Here is a 16,591-nt window from a genome sequence, read left to right on the forward strand (position 1 = left end):
TTTCCATCAATAAAATATTAATTGAGGAACCTACCTTCAGCCAGTCATTATCTTGTTACTAGTTACACTGTGCTGAGCAAAGCAGACAGTCTTTGCCCTCATGGAACTTTTGATTTAATGGAAAGACTGGCATTTAACAAAAAAACACAATATAAATGCATAGAAAGGGCTATGAAGGACAAGTAGAAGGTGCAGTAAGAGTTCCCTAAGGTTTTAGGGAATGATTTATTTTGATTTAGTTATATTTTGTTTTGTTTAAAAGTTAAGGAACTGGAAAACAATGTTGCTGAAGCCTCGTGAGTAAATGGGAGAATGGTATGAATTATTGGGAGACAATTAAGAAGCTAGAGCAAAAGACCAGGGAAGAGAGATTCATTAATTGGTTAAACTAGGGTCGTGGCAACGCAAATAGAGGGAAATCATTGTATTTAACATAAACTTTGGAAGAAAAATCTAAAATGACTGCAGGATATATTGGACAGAGGTAAATAACATCTTCATTAATTCACACTCTTTGATATTTTGTTATTATCTGGATGAAAACTGGTTTAAAATATTTTATAGTGTCTGTAAAGACATGTTTATTGAGTCAATGAAACAAATTTGGAGGGAAGGGATTTGGGAAGAAACGTTTAACCTACTTCAGAGAATAAATACTTTTAAGGGCTTAGGTAAATACCATCGTTAAAGTAGACTCATAGGATCTCTGTAATTTGAAATAAATTTCTGAAGCTCAGGCTTCTCACAGATCCAAATGAGTCTTTATCCCAAAATCATTTATTCATTCAAAAAATTTTATTTAACATTTAAAATATGCGAGAAGCTGTATGAGTTGAAAAGATGAATCAGGAAAGGGTTTGTAGGAAAGTAACGGAATACAGAATGTGTCGTAACTTAGGACCCTATGACAAGTACAAACCAAATGATCTAGAGAAACAGTGAAGGTTTTATTTGTTGGGTGCCTTGAAAGATGGGCAAGCATGGGGCATTCAGAAGCAGATAAGCAAGGATTCTAAGAAAAATCAACAACACGAGCATCGACAGCAGAGAGAAGGTTAGGAACATGGGGTGGGCCAGTACGAATAGTTAAATGTGCGGGGTAAGAACTAGAAAATGTTAGTAAAACATTTAGTTAATGAAAACATGAAAAGTAGAGAAATGAAAAGTTTCTCCCCAAGTGTACTTTATGTATGGCAGATTCATCCAATCATATAGCTGAATGGGATCTGAGAAGGCAAACTCTCCAGCCCCATTGGTTTTCATCACTGCCTTGCTATGGCTTGGCCATAAGTACCTAGGACTCCAGTTGGCTCCCCATGGCAAAGGCATGAAAAATACTGGTCTAACGTCCAGCTTTCTGATCCTTAGACCCTGTTTCTGCTCCAATTTTCTTTTAAACTTTGAGTGATATCGTCCCTTTATAATTAAGATTTCGGGTCATCCAGATACTCCACAAGGTACAATTTCCATTTATAGGGCTCCAAGATGCCAAGTAAGCCCACAAGCCTTTAGTTGGGGCACAAATATTGGAGGCTTTCCTGAGTTTCCTCATGTCAGTTTCTCCTATCAATCCCAAACGAGGCTGTATACTTCGTAGGAAGATGTGAGTGGAGCCAGCTTTGGGGATTCTATGCCCAAATAGGGTCAAGGAAAGGTGGGATCGACGGTTACACACACGGAAAATCAGCAGCAGATATCGTTCTTGCTGTCAAAAAAGCTGTTCTATATCCTTTTGTCCACAAATACCAAATAATCGTTTTTGAAAGAACTTCCCCCCAAATATAACAGCCTATCTTTAAAAAATCAGTGACTTTTATTTGTCAATTGCTGGTGGCTATGTCTTTTGAGCTATTTTTAACAGGAGTGGTCAGGGAGTCAAAATGATCTATCCATTCTTACCTTCTTGACTAATCCTACCCACTTAAAAAAACAACTGTTCAGGATCAAGAATAAAGTAAGACTAAATCTACACAGAACAGAACCCATGATCTTGACTTCATTATTGCTCTGTACTATCCTGAGCTTTCCAGCCTTGATAATTAGGTAATGATACTCAAGAGCCTCAAATCACACGCAGCAATCAGCTGTCTCTGCCAGCTGCATCTTTATGCCGAAGAGATCACCATTTGTCTGGTCCTAGGAAACTCAATGCCTACATTTCCCTTGAGGGCCACCTAGGGAGTTTCCCACATTGAAGGATGGTTTGTTTAACTTATCATAGCAAGTGCTAGTGAAAGATGGTGAGGTTCACAGAGTAGCAACCACCTGTCATCTCTTATTAGTTAGATATTTCATACTGGAGATTTGTTATATTAAAGGGCACTGAAATTACTTACATCAGATAACTGAATTATAATTAAGTACTATGTAGATTATTAAAATACCGTTGTTCCTATTATAGGGAAACATAAATAATAGCATCAAACCAGGCTCATTATAAAATTAGCTTATTTCTAGACACTCTGTCAGTTTGTCATTAAGTGGAGGCCTGGCCACACCTGCCTGTTCTCACAGCTCCTCTCTCACCTCTGCTCTCCTGATAGTCACATTCCAGGTAGATGGAAAGAGCATCACATGCTTACAACTGGCTGGCAGAATGAAGAACTCGGAGCAGAGATCTAATAGCTACTGCAGGTTCTTCCCTTGGAGGTACCACTGGATCCAAAGAGAACTCATGTAAAGATGGATTAATCACCCATGAAACCTCAAACTCCTCTGTATTTTACTTCGTGGAGAAAAATCCATAAAAAGCTGAAAGGATGGTAAAAATAATCATCCTGAAGTGTTTCTCCATGTTAATGTCAATTCAAATTCTCCCAGTTCAAAATCCTCCAGGGAAATCTAGAGTGTGGGGAATACAATCTTTGCTTCACTCAAGTTTGGCCTTCTCTCCACTCTATTTTCCAGCTTGACGTCTTCCCGGAACAGCCCAATTCACAATAGCACCCCACCCTCTGAATTCCTGGAGCATATGTTGTTTGTACCATTCATAACTACTCTGTAGACCTCTCTAGAACTACTATGTGGAACTATCGCTTATCTCTTCTGTTGATATTTAACCTCCACATATTGATGACATGTGAGATTAAGACTTTGTGTTTTGTGCTTCTGGTCCACTCACAGAGCCTATCACGCAAGAAATAGGTGTATAATAAATGCCTGCTGCTTGATTAGAAAGAATGGTGTTGGAAAAATCTCAAAATCAAGAGAAATTTTATATAGCAAATATTGCTGCCACGCAAATGGAGTTGAGCATAACTGAATATGAGGCAATACAAAAAGCATAAATCAAAGCATATTATAACCCACTTTTAGTTTCCTTAAATTATAACATCCTTAGGGCCTGAAGAACTCAGGATTAATGCACTGAAAAGTCAGCAGAGGAGCACGATGAAGTGCTCACGGTCAACATCATCGAGAACATTTCCCTGGAGGGCAGTTTGCATATGGACATTGTCTTTCTGAAGGATACATGATCCATGTTCCTGTTCCCCCTTCTCAGCCCTCAGACCGTGAGAGTTCCACATCTGGATTCATGCGGAAATGAAGCATGTGCTAGAAACACATAGGGAGAAAACCAGAGTGACTTTTTGTGGACTCTATCTGGTATTTATTTCCAGCATGAGCTTATTAGTATTAACCAGAAAGGAAACCATTATTATTTGATAGAGACCAACGTGGCAGCTTGTAGATAGCCTTCAAGTTCCAGAAGGAAACCACCTTTTGGGACAACACTGATTTGATCCCCACTTAGACCCCGCCTACATCCATCACTTCAGTTACTGGCCAACACATATACGTGGTCAGTGCGTTAGCAACTGTACACGCATGTGGAGATTCCATCTACATTGGCAGTATCAGCCCCTTCCTTCCCCCAACCCCACTCATCAGTAGACATTGAGGACCTGCAACCTCAGCTCCACTTACTTCCCCTGTGTAACCTGACAGATAATATAGCATAGAGGAAGAATCCAGGCCTTTGAACGAGGCTGCTCTGGATTCAAATTCTAGCTCTGTCCTTTGCTAGCTGTGAGTACAATGCGAATTAGGTGACATCTAAGCGCCAGCTTTGAAATGGGAGTAATAATAAGTCCTCACAGTGCTTTTTTGAATGTCCAGCAGGTGCTTAATATGTATTATTTCCCCTTGGCTATCGTGGCCAGGCCCCTCTCACTGGGAGCTGCACCCCTATGTCTGTAGCTTCTACCACTAGATGAGCTCCTGCTCTAATTCACTAACCACAGGAACGAAGATCCTCTCATTCTCCTGCCTCCAATGTCACCCCTGCCTGCAGTCACCTGCTGGCATTGTCTATCCACCAGATTGGACCTACTTTAGTGTTGGATGTGAGCCTCGAGACAGGTCAAAGTCACCACATTACTTTGAGAACTGTGATTTGGAGTCCTGGCCAACACCACGCCACCCCTCCCATGCCCAACTTCACTTCTTCTGCCATCAAGCCACGCTGAAGTCCTAGAACATCTCCCTGTGGAGTTTTCAGTGAGAGAACCATTTTAAAGGATGGCGCTGTCTAACCTGGGTTCTGCTGGGCCACTGGGAAGTGCATGTTGAGGCTAACAATAGAAAATACACACCTTACTTGCATCATTTGTTATAAAGTCTAAAAGGGCTTTATAACATTCTTTTGTCGTATTGAAAAGTCCTAGTCAGAAAGAATAAATATTATATAAAGAGAGGAAATGTCTATAAAAGGAGCCATCCAGATTCTATTTAATCAGAAGAGGCTATAAAACATAATGGTTAAATGTAGAAATTCATGAGCCAAATTGTGCAGGTTTGAAGCCTGAATCCATTGTGTCATTTGGGACAATTTACTTAATTTCTCTGTGCCTCAATTTTCTCATCTGTAAAATGATGATAGTAATAACACCTACCTCACAATGACATTATGAGTATTAAATAAATTAATGCATTTAAAGCGCCTGGAACAATGCTTGCCACATGGTAAGTGGCCATGTTGAGTGTTACTCCTGTTTGAAGAGGCTATTGTCAGTTGATGGACACAACCAGATTTAGATGAGAAGTTCACACCAATCTCAAAATGTGCACTATAAACAATTCTCAGAGGCAGAGTACTGTTGTGAGTTCAGTTGTGTCCCCCTCAAAATTCATAGGTTGGAATCCTAACCCCCAGTACCTTAGAATGTACCTTTTTTGAAATAGGGTCATTGCAGATGTAATTAGTTAAGTTGAGGTCGTACTCATAATCCAGTATGACTGGTGTCGTTATAAAAAGGGGAAATTTGGACACAGACACACACATAGGGAAAATGTTATGTGACGATGAAAGTAGAGATCAGGGTGATGCACCTAAAAACCTGAGAATGCCAAAGATGGTAAGCAAACCACCAGAAGCTGGGAGAGAGGCATATAAGAGCCCTCAGAATGAACCAACCTGCCAACACCTTGTCTCAGACTTCCAGCCTCCAGAACTGTGAGACAATAAATTTCTGTTGTTTAAGTCACCAAGCGTGCAGAACTTTGTTACGGCAGCCCTAGCAAACCAATACAAGTCCAGGTCCAGATATCAATGTTCATTGAGGTCAGTCAAGTAACAGCTACTTGTTGAACACCTCAGGACACTGTGCCCAGTGTGGAGAGGGAGAAAAGCTGTCTAAGGCACAATCCCTGTGTTCAAGGACTGCCATTCTAATGGAGGAGGCAAACACACACACAAACATACAAACACACACCCAATTCAATGTACAGTCAATGTCCAATGAGTGGATGGACAATCCATGTTACAAAAGTTCAGAGCTAGGTAGTCAGGAAAGGCTCTATTTAGAAAGGTCACAAATGCATTCCAGCACTGGGTGGAAATAGTTGAAGTCCTGCAAAATTATTTAAAGCTAAGTAATAATCCATCCTCAAGCATCGCGGATGGTCCCCTTTCATGCTGTCTCTAATTCTAGCTGCGTTTTTCTCAGCATATCCTTTGGGGCGTATCTGTTCAATCTGTAGTCATTCTCATACACGTGTGAAATTCTTCCTCTTTTGTTCCATCAACTTTCTTTGCAGAGGATGCTTCACGGCAACAATCACATTAGCTTTACAAATGCCATTTGGAAAGCAGAGCCATGGCTTTCTCAGATGGTTGGGAATTTGATACTATAGGTGATTTTTTTTGTCCCATGTTAAGGGTTATACTTCTCAGATATACAGAGTGGAGAGAGAAAGATGGGTGGGAGAAAATCCCCCCCCACACACACACACACACAACAGAAACATTCAGCTTTCCCTGGAAAACGCCAATACCACAACAAACAATCTAATAAATAATAAATATTCTTTCACTAAAATGCTAAGTCTCACTTCAGTAAGCAAGACATTATGCACCATACTGGTATAATAAAGCACACATCCCCTTGAATCATTCCCACTAATACAATGTATTCAGTGCTCGTATGATTACACTTTTACAGCCTGTTAGCGAAAACACATACAATTGCAAAATGCTGCTAATGCAATGTGACAGAATACTGTTATTACAAGAAGAAGTTGTCAGCCCCCAGCAATTGATTTTCCTTCATCTCCTTCCTGCTTCTGCCCGTCCTCCCCACCTCTCCTGGAGATGTTTATTATGTACTCTGGGTGCAGTCCTTTCTCTGAATCAATTCCGATAGAGTGTAGGGAAGGAATACGAAGACAGGAAAAGTTCACACTATTCTAGGTGTTCTAAGGGGGAAAAACTTCCTTTGGGGATATTTTCTTCCCAAAATCTTTATCCAAGCTTGGGAAACCATGGCTCCCTTCCCCCAGCCAAAAGATCTGGTGTTTTTCTTCTATTATGCATGCCTATTTATTTTCCCCTTCTCTTCCCTTTCCTTCTTTTCATAAAATAAAAATAAAAATGGCTTTAAAGTCTGAAGGCTCCAACATTCCTGCAGATTGGCTTCCATGCATTTTGAAGAGCAAAAGAGGGAATAAATAAGAATACAAGAGGACAAGAAGAAACATTATTTTGTTATTGCTTGGTTAATATTTTCCTTACAAATGTTTACCTCCATTCACAAGGTGACAATAGATATATTAAACAATGATGTCTTTCTGGAAATGAAAATAATTCTGTGGCTAGCACCAGCAACCAAATCTAGAATCATAGAATAGTACAAGTGGACAGGACACAGAGATCGTCGAGTCCAGCATAATTATTTTACAGGTGAGAAAAGCCAACCTCCAAGAGTTAAGGAATGTATCAGAGTTCTCACCACTAGTTAGTGTTAGAGCTGAATCTAGGAGCCATTTTTTTTTCATGCTATATCATACTATGCCTTTAAATGTAATACACGTGTATCAATTCTATATGTGTTATTAAATTACCACATGGCCCCTAACATCTCAATTTTCTGTTTCTTGCTTATGATGGAATAGAACTAGAGTTCCACTAGTCAATGTTGGTGTGATGGAGAAAAGACAAGTGCATGACAATTGCTTGAGGGTCTTCTGAAAGAGCAAGTTACCAGAGGAAACATTAAAATATTCTGGTTATATATTCCATCTTGCGACGCAGGAACTTCCTGGAATACAAAAAAAGTGCTATTTCTCCCCTACCCTATTTCTCCCCACGTCTTCATTTTCCCACCCCTCCTCATTAAATGGACCACCCTTTGTTGGTACCAAACAGAAATGCTGACACCTCCTCTTTTGCTCAGCAGGATCTCATTATAACATGCTCCTAAATATCTGAGAGTCCCATGAACCCAGGGTTGCATATAGGCCCCCAAGCATTACTGCCCATTAGCATTAGAAAGTTAAAGTGGGTTTTGACACACTGGGGCAGTTGAATTTGTGGTTCTGGTTAGACTTTACGTTTTAAAAAGTTGGCTGCAGAGTTTGGGATCTTTTCTCTTGAAGCTGGCTAAGGTGTCCCATGTGTGAATAGAGGGTACAGATGTGGGTGGTGTTAATCTGATTTTGGTTTTGGTTTATGATGCCAACTAGCAAATATTCAGGGAGTGGAAAGCATTTAATTGGGGCCAAAAAATTATCTGTGTTGAGTAAGGATTTGTAGATACAGTCTCCGTTTGAGAAGAGCCACTCTCCCTCACAGCTTCACACCCTTGAGCTGCCCACACTAAGAAACACAACAGAAAGAAAGCATGGTGTACCTCACATAATCTAACGTAGCAGCCTTCTGGAAGCACTGGCCCGCTGTGACAGAAGTGGCCTGAGGCAACGTTACAGAGTTCAGGGAGACTCACTTTGTAGTGTATTCACCTCATCTTTATTACCCTCCTTCTCCCATTTAACATCATTCCCTGATGCCCCTTCCTACAAACCCCACTGAAGCCCGTCTCCTTTCAGTGGTGTTCTTGGCTTTCCTCTTTCCACGTCAATTGTGGAAATGCCATTTCTTATTTCTTCTCCTGCCCATAAGTCTACTAATTCATGCTAAGCCATTAGGTAGAACCACCATTTGTGACTTCGACAATGACAATTTATTTCCTCTAGTTCAACCTAATACCAATGGGTAGCAATGAAGACACTAACCCCTCTCTACTTTCTTGCTTTTTTTTAACTTCTTTTTACAAAAAGAGTCTTTAGATATGAATGCCTTTAATAGTGGAAATTTCAGGCCCAGCTGACACGTGTCTGGTGCAGGGGTGCTGTGACACTCCCAGAAAACTCGCTAGATGCCCAGCTGCTCTACATACCAATTCTGCAACCAATAAAGGAAATGGACAAGGGAAGACTTTCTCCCTCCATATTCCAGTTCAATTCAACTCATTATTGTCACTGAATATCTAAATAAGACAGGCACAGTACTGAGTACTGTGAGAAAAGGGAAGATGAAGAGTAAGACACACTCTGGGACTTCCAGAAAGTCGTAATCTGGGTAGGAGGACAAATTCCTAAGTGCCAAGTGGTATAAGAGAGCCACCACAAAATGTTTCCAGAGCTAGGATAGAAGAGGTGAATTCCTCCTCAGAGTACCAGTCAAGGCAGCGTGGAAGAGGAGCATCAGCCCTGGCCCTTCTAGGAGGTATCAAGAGGTAGACCTCTGGGGCTAGGGCTTCTGGCAGAAGCACGATCATTATTAATAATCAAGCAAACTTCCTTCTAGAGGCTGGTTATGCTGAAGTGGTTAGGACATCTCTGATGGAGTCCTTCATCTCCTCCTGTTAGGAGGAGGAATGCAGGCCAGCAGAAGAGTTGGGGAGGATCCTGTGAATATGTTTGCTTGTATTTCTGTGTGTTCACTTATAGAGCACCGTGACTGGCTACGATCTTCTCCAGAATCGTGGATAAAATGACAAATGATATATGCGGCAATAAGAGGAGGCTAAGGGAAAGTTGCTGGTTTTAATATATGACTCTTTGTAGGCAGATAGGCCATATCATAATGATAATGAAATATAAATGACCTACATAAAAAAAGATAAAAATCAATTACTGAAGCATCAGTTCTTTATGAAATAATTGGTAATGACCTTTGATAAAGAAATCACATTGTGATCTTGCTGACAGGACAATTTTCCACTGAGGCAGTGGGGAGAAATGTAGCAGCTGGTTCTAAAAGCAGGAAAAATCTAAGTTAACTTGTTAGCCCAGTCAAGAAAACTGTTCATTTATTGGTACAAGCTGAATGAGTACATATTTTTTTTAGCTGTTTGGAATAGGAGAGGCCAGTTAAATAATGCTGCTCTTGGATGAAGTGACAGGTCATCACCAGTGCCCTACTCATATTCCCAGGGGTCACTGTAGTGTTCCAAGCATGCTGATGGCTTCCTGTGTCTCTCTGCCTAAGGGGTTTTCCAGCCATATTGTCCCATATGCTGGAAGTACAGAGGCATTAATACCCCAGAACCAATCCTCAACCAGTCAGGGACAGAAGGTGGTAGAAAATAATCCAGATTCATCTCACCTCAGTAGTACAACCCTGATGTGTGGTCTACAGTCCGAGTTCCCAGCAGGATTGAGCCTCAGTTGCCCACAGCTGTAACCCATACATTAATGTACCTTTTATTGGCTTTCCTTACTCTGTCTCAATTTCCCTCTCTGTCTGGGCTTCCTGGATCACCTCTCAAGTAAACAACTTGTACCCAAATTGATGTCTCAAGAGCTGCTTGGGTAGGAGAGACCGAACTAAGAAAAATCACTTTTTCACATGGTGATGTGTCAATGAACAAATATTTGTTTCTTGAGTACGTATTATCTAAACAACACAGTGCTAGACTTAAACTACAAGGAAGTTTAAGTTTCTAATTGCAAGAAACTCACAATCTAAGTGGGCGAGTAAAACATGGATTCATCGAATGTTAAACAATAACACCATGCAATATGTGATGAGTACGAAATGAGCTATCCAAGGAAAATTGGGTAATGCATGGATTTGGGTAGATGGGCTGGAAGGAGAAGGACAATCCTGTTGGAAGGACACAATTGCAGATAAACACTGTCTTTAAGAGGAAATTCTGCAGTAAAGAAACCTATTAAAATATGATTAACCCAGTGATTCCCAAATATTTCTGATCCTGAAAACTTTTCTTCAGGTAACATCTTATAAAACTAATGTTCAACCGAACACACTTTGGGAAATGCTGTCTTGGAAGTCAACTTCCAGCTTCTAGTGTTAGAATCCAATGCCTTACTCAGTTCAGCCCAGGGTTTCCCCACCTCCAGCCCCATGGGCCAACTCAGATGTGAAGTAACTCATTAGTTGAAGCCAGTTTGGATGAAACAGGTAGACTGAGCAGTCTTCCCAGATATCTGAGTTTTTCTGTGTGACGTCAGAGTGGATGTATGATGATATCTCTCTAATATCTACAACACTATTCAAAGCACTGCTAACAATAAGGAGAAGCTGACAGATACTGAATCTATTCTTTAGAACTCCAATTGCCTTGGAGAGAAAACGATCAGTTTGTTCTCCATGAGAATATATATATATCTGTTCCATTGTTAGTATCCGTATCAGATGAAGCACAACCTTGCTTCCTGGGCTCAAATCCTTGAGAACCTTGGGAAAATTCCTTCACTTGTCTGCACCTCTGTTCTTCAACTGTCAAATATATTTACTTCCTAGGGCTACTGTGAGGATATAATGAGACAATACATTTAAGGGGTAAACATCTTTCCTGACCCGCAGCAAGAGCTCAAGAAGTGGTACCTCTGTCTAATAGTATGATTACTACTGGTATCATTCTCACTACTTGGTGCCCTTTTGACCTGAGTGGATTTCTTTCCCCTGTGACCAAAACTGGCTAGACTAAAACATACCCACAACTTGGGCACCAGACAGTGTCCAGACAATGCCTAGATGAGTGAGACACGACACAGACAAGTTCTTAAAAAGAGAACTTGCAATTCTTCCAGAGGGAATTATCTCCACTGATATAACTTTGGGAAATCTGGATTTATTCATGAGATTATGTATTAATATAGATAACTTTTCAGTAGAGAAATTGTTGCAAAAAACAGGAGAGACTTGTATACAAACTTTTTCAGAGAGTTTTATCAAGTGTCTTTTATGACTTTTTTCCCTCGCCTTCTTGCCTCAATGCATATAATTGCTCTGAGGAGTTGTAAGTCAGTGCCGCAGTCTCTTTCTCCTCCCTCCTTCCCGGGTTGGTTTGCTAGTAAAATCTTATGCACATGTGGGTGATCCCTAACGTTAAAATACCATGGAGAGATTGAATAAATAAGACTGGGTCTTCATGGAATATTCCCTTCCTTCCTCCTCTCCACCTCCCTTTTCCTCCTTTTCTTTCTTCTCTCCTCCAGTACCCTGCCCTGACCCTCTCATCCTTCCTGTCTTTCCCTCTCTCTCTCCTTCTTCTCTCTCTGCTTTTCTCCCTCCCACATTATCATTCTCTTCAATTCTCTGTGCATCTTGTCCAGTCTCTCTCTCTCTGTCTCTCTGTCTCTCTGTCTCTCATCTATCTATCTCCGGCTATCCATCTCTCTCTTGGTGTGTCTTTGTCCTCTCTCAGTATCTCTGTCTATCTCTCTCTCTGCCCCTCTATTTCACTAGCTGCCTCTCTCTCTCCCATCTCTCGCCCGTTTTTCCCTCCCTCAGTCTGCAGTTCCCTTTCTCTCTCTCTCCCTCTTTGTCTCTAGCTCTCTCTCTCTCGAGCATGAGCCCTGGATGGAACCAGACTCTGTATCTCATATTGTCCTCTAAGAGAGGATTTCCTGATGTAAACGGAATATACAACATTTAATACTGCTGACAGCCTAATGAGTGACACAGTGTCAGCAGACTTCACCAAATGTGTTGGAGGGGGGAGGAAATGACCCTCTCAAATCACTGCAAACACTGAAGCAGATGAACAAAGGAAATTAAACCAGTTGCATCCAACAGACTTCGAAACACACCCACAAACCTTCCCTGCCCCCTCCTCCATCAGCAGATCTTCACACTTTTGCTAATACCAGCTGGTTCATACACTCCAGAAGTATCACCCTCGCCAGTTCCTGAAACTGAGACTTCAAATATGGGTTAAATCCACTCTGGTCATTAGCCAGACTTTCTGTCCAAGTTTTCCCCTGGATTTTCTTCACCTGGAAAACCTTCATACTTTACACATCCATCATGGGAGAAAAAATACTGCAGCAGCTGGGATGAGGAAGGGAGGAAGGGGGAAACTAGATAAATGTCACCCAGAAACTCATTTTTTTTCTGTTTTAAAAGCAAGCAAAAGGATCAGAAGGACATGGCTAGTCCCAATTCAGCAGTAACTGAGTAAACGTGTGCTCCACAGATTCAGAGAAATATCTGATATTTGTGTAATGTCTTTTGGCGAAGATATCACAGAATGCGAGGTTAATCAGATAATGCTCACAATCTATCCTGAGAGTTTATATCAGTCTGATCTCTACTCAGTAGCAAGCTGGACAGCTAGAGAAACTGAGGCACAGCTATGTGTCTTGCCCTCCCACTTCCTGTCTCAGAGAAGCATGGAGTTGACAACTGGGATGGGCCTGGACAAAATCCAAGAGGCGAAGCTTGCTAGTGGCAGCTTCCTCATTGGCCTTGGGATGGCAGAGGTTTTACACACACACACACACACACAGTACCCCATGGCTGCCCAGACTCTGTCCCTCTCGCCACCCCACGTCCCAGCTGCGGGCCTCCATCCAAGTAATACTCCCTAAAGCTTAACGTTTCTTCTGGTTCCTGCCTTCTCTCCTTCTTGACTGTGGCTATTTATCGCTGGAACTTTGTTTCTTCAGGGTCCCATTCTCTTCTAAGGGGTAACCTAGTTGATCTAGACTGAAACCAATCCACGAGAATGGGTTTAATAGTCTAATGTGTTTCCCCTCTAAAAAGGCATCTGTTCAATGCAATAATGAAATAGTGAATAATGAAAATCTAAGAGGACTCTAGTAGTGGGCATTTCAGGCATCATGGTTGGCCAAGAGCAAAATCTTTTGAGGGCAGAGCAGCTGACTGCTCCTGGAAGGGCTAGCTCTGGATGAGCCTCAAGATTCTATGCCCTTCCTGTTGAATTTCTCCACTTCATCATACATTGATCGAGATACAGAGTCTCAGAGTGTGTGCTCCTGGCTGCCAACCTCTCAGAGGAACAAATCTTTGTGCACCAGAACTCAACCATGCGGGTGTTCACTGTACAACAGAATTTTATTTGAAGCAGGCACATCTTAGTACTGGTTTAAAAGATTCAAGTGCTCCAATGCTTTTGTTAGAAGCTGGTCTTACCTGCAAAGCAGCCCTAAGGCTTAGGAACCTAGACAATGTTCTATAAGGCTCCACAAGACTTTTATTGTATACTTGTTAGGCTACAGCTTTAATGCTTTTGGCCCAAAAGCCATTTTGAAACTTCTAGAAGAAAGGGAGTTCAAAATACAACAAAGTTAAAGTAAATTAGCAAGGAGATAAATTCTTAGAGTTAAATTTTTTTTTCAAAAAGGAAGAAATCATTAGGCTAATACACAAGTGCTCATTTAATCTAGATCTCTATAATAAAAAGGATTCATTCAAACACACATTTGTTAAAAATGTTCACTGATTTCCCACTATGTGCCAAGCATTGTGCTAGGTAAAGGGCTCCAAAGGGGAACAAGACAGGCACCGTGGCCCCTCATCTCACAGAGATTATTATTGTCTAACTGGAAAGGCAGACAACCAGGCAAATACAGGAAATACGGCGAATCTTACAACAGAAGTGTGAAAAAAAGTACTCAAGACTATATGAAGTCATAGCAAGGACACCTAACTAAATTCAGAAGATGGTGTGGGGAGGAGAAGGATGATGGGAGGGGTCAAGGAAGGCTTTCAAGAATCTCTGGGAACTAAAAACATCAGTAGGTGTTAGCATCTAGAATGCAAGGTGGGTGAAGTAAAGAAAGGTGAAGATGAAAAAGCAAGAGGGCCCGAGAGAAGGATCATACAAGCTCTGCTAACAGTTTTAACTTTATCCTAAGGGCCATAGGGAACCATTGAAGGCTTTTGAGCCAGCTATTGATGAGATCCAGTGTGACTATGAATTATATCACAATCAGTGCAAAAAGAAAGTCTACATTTTGCAAATATGCCTGTTAATACATATGGGGCCCTCAAGGTTGTTAACATTAACTCAAGAAATGTCTAGAAGGCATCAGATGCAAAAGAGCATGATCAAAGTCTGTCTTACTAAATTGCTTTACAAAACCAGATTCTCTGTTGCAGTTGCAGGGTCTGGCATCACCTGTCTTCTATCTTGGCAGGGGGTATGATCTAGAATCATAGAGGCTTGTCTAGATTTGAGGAAGGTCAGATTAATTGGGTTAAAAATATTCACTGTCGGGGCCGGCCCGGTGGCGCAAGCGGTTAAGTGCGAGCGCTCCGCTGCGGTGGCCCGGGGTTCACTGGTTCGGATCCCGGGCACGCACCGACGCACTGCTTGGCAAGCCATGCTGTGGCGGCGTCCCATATAAAGTGGAGGAAGATGGGCACAGATGTTAGCCCAGGGCCATCTTCCTCAGCAAAAAAAAAAAAGAGGAGGATTGGCGGGTGTTAGCACAGGGCTGATCTCCTCACAAAAAAAAAAAAAAAAAATATTCACTGTCCTGCATAACATAAGCTACCAGTCAGACCAATCTTTTTCTATCAAAGATTCAGTGAGCAAGCCTCATAGCTATCTGGTCCCCTGAAATGGAGCTACAGGAAGCAGATTATGAAGTTCTAACCCAGTACTTGGTGGTCCTATAGTTGGAAGGAGCGCAATAATGACAAACGACCCTAGATGACCACTTGAGCATGGGCTCTGACAGAAGGACTCACTTACAGACTTTCCAGTGGTCCTTGGTGTAGCCACAGTGAGGGGGTTTCCTGGCAGATAAAGCTCACCACTCTCTCGCTATCTCTCTATGCCATCCTCTTGTGAACTAGCTCTGTTAACTTCATCTAATACAGCCTGTTCTGCCTTGTCCAGAAAAGTGGGGGCCCAGGGTCAAGACCAGCCCATGCTTCCTCACCTCGGAGGCTTCCACACAAACCACAGGCACTCCATGACAGCGTTTGATAGAGCCATTGTTAATTGACTCTGTTTTCATTGTTTGTTTGATTTTATAACTAAACTAGTCTCCAAGGAGTAAACTTTCTAGTCCACCATATGTACTATACAGTTAATTATAACACACTCCCCCTCTTACCCATGGACCCTGAACATAAGGATGTTTCTAGTCTACATATGGTGAACAATACTGTTCATGCATTCTACCCTCAACGCATTTCCTAGAGCCCTCACACAGTGGACATTAATGACTTCTTTGGGCCCCTTCTGGTTTCACCAGACGAACAAAAATGAAAATAAGCAGCTGTCATACTTTAACTTAAAAAAAAAAAAGAAAAAGAAATTCGTCAAGCCTACTCCAATTTGGAGAAGAATTTGGCTTGCAGAGAGGGGAATCGGCTGCACCATTGATGGCAAAAAGCTCACTTACTAATGCACCACTTCCTGACATTTAATTTGCACAATTTGTCTCTTATTCTCTGGCAACTCTCAGGAGATTTTGGAAGCAGGAAAATAGAAGGCAGAAACATAATAAGCGGTAAGATTAAAAAGTGAGAACACAGGGGGCACCAAGTTAAGAGTCAGATAAGTAACTCCCACACCATGTCTCTTGGCCCATCAACACCTGTTGACACACCACTCGGACCAGATAGGGCCATAAAGGGAACTGAGTGGAAGGGTAGCCAGAAGACAACACATAACAGTAGAACAAAAGCCACTTATGTTAGTTACCCGGCACTTTAGACACCAGAGAACTCATTCTAATCTAAACTGAGATGTGATATATCTGAGAATATTACCATACACCTAGATGGGGAAAATTGCATATTTTCCATCATAAAAAAATATCACAATGTTTTATCTGTGCTTCTGCAATTCAAAAATGACTGAAGCTGTGAACTTCAGATTTGGCAAGATTGTAGTCCTCATTAAGGAAGGGAATGGAAGCCAATTTTAAAGAAAAATGGTTTCCTATTTTTGAGTGTAGAAGGTTGAAACAATGAGTGTTGAACCCAAGACGAGGAACATTTCCTCTGCTGTTTCAGCTTCCATTTGAATAAAGATTATTAACCAGAGAATAAAACTAGACATGTCTCTTTTTTGTCTTATAA

The sequence above is a fragment of the Diceros bicornis genome, chromosome 16 (genome assembly GCF_020826845.1).
Source record: "Diceros bicornis minor isolate mBicDic1 chromosome 16, mDicBic1.mat.cur, whole genome shotgun sequence".
NCBI lineage: Eukaryota > Metazoa > Chordata > Mammalia > Perissodactyla > Rhinocerotidae > Diceros > Diceros bicornis.